Here is a 4,299-nt window from a genome sequence, read left to right as displayed (position 1 = left end):
CCTCTTCTCCTGCTGCTGCCTCTGCTCCTGCTGCCTCTGCCTCTTCCCAGTGCTCAGCTTTGTTCAGTCGGTCTTTGTTCAGTGCTGCTCCCGATGTGCCTCCGGCAGCTCCGGTGCGTGGGGAAGAGGCTCCTTCCTCGGCCCTGGGCCTTCCTCTTGCATCGGTGCTGCTGCTCTGCTTACCTGGGGAGCTCCCCAGTCCCTCGACTCTCCTCCACCCTGGGGCCTGCTCTGTCCCAGCAGCTTGTCCTCCTCCTCGCGAGGCTCCAGGACAGCCATGGGCAGCTCCTGTCCCTCCTCTGGGATCTCCGGGGGCGCACGCCGTGCTCGGCCGTCTCCTGGCAGGAGCAGGAGCACTGCTGCCACTTGCCTTGCTGTTTAACTTGCTTTTCCCAGAGCAGAAGTGGCCGAAGCAAAGCGATGGCAAATACAGCACGAGTCTGTGTTTTGTCGTGGAAGGTACAAGCCAGGCAAGGAAGAACATCCCCTCGCTGTGGCTACATTCGCTTTTAGTGGCTTTCCGAGCCCAATCTGAGAATTCCTCTCTTTATATCCAGTCTCTCTTAATACAATTTTAATATTCTGGTTGATCCTAAAGATGCAACGTTAACTATAGAAACAGCAGCAGAAAAGCAGAGGGTACAAGACATTTTTTTTATACAAAAAAAACCAAAAATTCTTTTCGTTGCTTACAAAACATATGCAAAAGAAGCTAAAAAAAACCCAAAAAAGGCATTGCTATTTGTTCTACATAAAAAATCTCATAACTAATGTTCCTTTTTTGTTTAAAAAAAGAAATATCAAGCTTAGGCACAATTTTGCTGCTGGCTGCTTGTGAACAAGCCAAGAGAACACGCCACCCCCTCCTAACTGAGTGATATGTATTGACTGTTCTGCACTTTATATTTAAGGCAATTTTTTTGTTTTCATTTTGTTTTCTGACAAAGTGTTTTTTTCCACTCCTTACGTCACGCCAGGATCCATCCACGTGTGTCAGTATGAGCAGTACTACAGTTCATGGTTCCAGAAGGTTGCAGGTCACACCTAGGGTTTGTTTCCTACAGATCTCTGTGTCCAGAGGCACAAAAAGATCTACAAATGAAACAGATAAAAACAAAGTCTGAAGTGATGGAAACCCAAAGGAGAATAAAACTGTGATTCTCGCACAGGGAGCCCCAAGACTCCTGGAATCACAGAATCATCAGGGTCGGAGACCTCTAAGATCATGAAGTCCAACCTTTAACCTGTCACTGCTATGACCCCCAAACCCTAAACCAGATCCAGACACCTCTCAAACAGGAGTTGAGTTGTAGGAGCCACGAGGTCACCCCTGAGCCTCTTCTCCAGGCTCTGGAGTCAGGAGGGGTCAGCTCCATGCCCTGCTCAACCCTCCCACCCACTGCTCAGACAGGCTCAGCTGCTCCTGCCCAGGCACAGGGTTCCCCCCCAGACAGGGACAGCCCACGGGAGCCTGCGCCGGCCGCAGCCTCACTGCACCCCTGAGCCTCTTCTCCAGGCTCTGGAGTCAGGAGGGGTCAGCTCCATGCCCTGCTCAACCCTCCCACCCACTGCTCAGACAGGCTCAGCTGCTCCTGCCCAGGCACAGGGTTCCCCCCCAGACAGGGACAGCCCACGGGAGCCTGCGCCGGCCGCAGCCTCACTGGGGGATTCCAACCTCTGTGTCTCTGGCACTCCTGGGACCTGCTCATTCCCTGCCCATACAGCCACAAGGAAAAGGAGCTGCTGGTTTCCAGCAGACAACTGGGGCAGGTCTGGGAGGTGCAGAGCAGAGCTGAGCTCACTCAGGGTGAGGAGAGCACCAAAGCCCTCATCCCAGCTACTGGGGCTGCACCTCTCCTTCGGGTGAAAGGTTCGGGTGTCCATTTGGCATGGAGAATCATGGAATGGTTTGCGTTGGAAGGGACCTTAGAGCCCATCTCATTGCACCCCTGCCATGGGCAGGGACACCTTCCACCAGCCCAGGCTGCTCCAAGCCCCATCCAGCCTGGCCTGGAACACTCCCAGGGACGAGTCCCCAGGCACTCTAACCTGTGCCAGGGCCTTGCACATGTGCAAGTTTTGGACTTTAGGTACCGGAGCAGGACCTTGGCTTGTGCTGAGGGAATGGGGCTGAGCAGCAGAGCAGAGCAGTGTGTGTCAGCACAGGGTCAGGCCTGCACTCGGGTGGGATCACAGCAGGGACAACAGTACCTTTACATGTGTCCAACGGGGTTGTGACCGTCTCCTAGACCAGGATGTGAAGCTGAGAGTGTCATCTGGGGGTCTCCTACCACTCCGGACACTTTCTCCTCCTCGCGACGCTTCAGGCAGGCTGCTTTCGGGTTCAGGTTGCGCTCTGCGCCGGAGACAGCAGGGGAGGGGAGGCAACCTCAGCCAGGGAGCAGCACTGTGCAGGGCAGCAGTGCCCAGAGACAGAGCGAGGACAGAGGCCCAGAGCACACCCACGGGGCCACGCGCAGGACGAGCTCCGGGCAGAGCCCGCGGTGCTTTGGCCAGGCCCTGCTCCAGCAGAACCCCAGGCTGGACCCACAGGCTGATTTACACAGAGAATCATGGAATGGTTTGGGTTGGAAGGACCTTAAAGATCATCCAGTTCCACCCCTGCCCTGGGCAGGGACACCTCCCACCAGCCCAGGTTGCTCCAAGCCCCATCCAACCTGGCCTGGAACACTCCCAGGGATGGAGCAGCCACAGCTGCTCTGGGCAATCTGTGCCAATGCCCTTCCATGTGCTGGTTACAGAAACCCCCAAGTGCCTCAGTCAGCTCTCAGAGCTGAGGACTGAGTTTTCCAAAGCTGCTTAATGGGATCCCAGTGCCAAATCCCCACTAAGCATGAGGGGAGAGGAGAGTAGCCTCAGACCCCCCGGGCTGGGAGCACCGCCGGCGCTGCGACACACCTGGCACTGGAAGCAGGACTCAGCACAGAGAGGCAAAGCATGCAGAGACGTGTGGGCAGAGACAGGTCCTGAGAAGCACCTGCCACGGGTACCATACCTCGTACTTGCTGCTCCAGGCCCAGAATGACCTGCACCGCTTGCTGAAGGATGATCAGTTTGGTCTGTGCTTTGTCCGTTTTTAAGTGCATCTGACACATGCGTCCCAGTTCCTTAAAGGCCTCGTTAATGTCCCGCACACGCACCCTCTCCCTGGCGTTATTGGCCATTCTCCTCTCCCGGTCCCTCAGGTCTTTGTCCTCCAGTGACAAGGCCTCGTCTGTACTGCTGGGTTCACAGCACCACAGGGATTAGTCAGGGGGGTACCAAGGGGGGCAAAGTGTTGCCGTGCTGGTAGTGCTCCTGGTGTCCACTGGGAATGGCCCAAACGGCCTCACTTTGCAAAGCCAATTCCTCTGGGTGCTTCCCGGAGCGGCTCGGGCTGCAGGTCACCTCTGAGAGCCAGGGGAAGGTGCTGCCAGCACGGGGCTGCGCGCCCACAGGGCTGGAGGGTGTTCCAGCACGGGCTGGAGGGTGCTACAGGGGCAAGGGTGGGCACTGATGTGTTATCCACACCGACACCTTCTCCCCTCTGCGTTTCTGCCTTCTTGCTTGTTTTCGGCTGAAAACTCCAAGTTTGGGGAAGGGTCTCAGCCAAAACCATCAGGTACAGCCCCCAAGAAAAGACTTTTTGGTAGAAAGCAAAGCCCTCTTTGCAAGATTTCCTTCCAAAATTCTGTCTGCAGCTCCCAGTGAAGGTGTCACGGCAGCGGAAGCAGCCTGGGCTGGCACCCGCTTAGGGCCCAGGGGCAGCACCAAGGGCACGAGTCAAGTGCTGCTGAGTAACAGACTTAGATGCAGACACTGAATCCAGATCTCTCCACACAGCCAGAATCCCACCAGGAGGGGGTGGCTTTCTTTTCCAGACACAGTCAGAAGCTCTGGGAGAGCCTCTGCTGCTGACAGCACCCCAGGGATGCCTGAAGCAGGCAGGGACAGGACGGCAGAGTCGCGCTGGCAGCACCTTGAACCACGGCCTCGCTCGCAGCCCGAGCCCTCCAAAGCCCCAGTTTACTGCAGACGACCTTCTCCCTCAGAGCAAAAATTCTGGTGGGAAAGACACCTGAGGAGGGTCCTCGGGTGAGCCCTGGCACTGGGACAGACTGTGGTGTTCAGCTCCAGGGGAGCCATGTGGGGATCAGCCTTCAGGGAAGAGGGGCCGCAGAGCCAGAGCGTTCCTGGGGGGCAGGAGCCTCCAGACAGCGTACGACCGTGCCAAGGGGGAGCGAGGGCTCCCCGGGCAAGTGTTTGCCTGTGGGTCACCCACTGCCCCTGCCTGCACCT

The 4,299-nt window shown here is 56.9% G+C and overlaps 1 long non-coding RNA gene across 1 annotated transcript; it reads right to left on the bottom strand.

The window, feature by feature from the left end:
* Positions 1-787: 787 nt before the first annotated feature.
* LOC103803327 lies at positions 788-3,368 on the bottom strand. Its single transcript, XR_624754.1, has 3 exons — positions 3,017-3,368; positions 2,212-2,356; positions 788-1,092 (listed from the first exon to the last, which is right to left on the bottom strand). It is a non-coding gene; the product is annotated as an uncharacterized LOC103803327 (long non-coding RNA).
* Positions 3,369-4,299: the final 931 nt, after the last annotated feature.

Source organism: Acanthisitta chloris, unplaced genomic scaffold (genome assembly GCF_000695815.1).
Source record: "Acanthisitta chloris isolate BGI_N310 unplaced genomic scaffold, ASM69581v1 scaffold25215, whole genome shotgun sequence".
In the NCBI taxonomy this organism is placed as follows: Eukaryota; Metazoa; Chordata; class Aves; order Passeriformes; family Acanthisittidae; genus Acanthisitta; species Acanthisitta chloris.
Note: the sequence above shows the minus strand (reverse complement) of the source record. Positions and strands in the feature narration are given on the sequence as shown.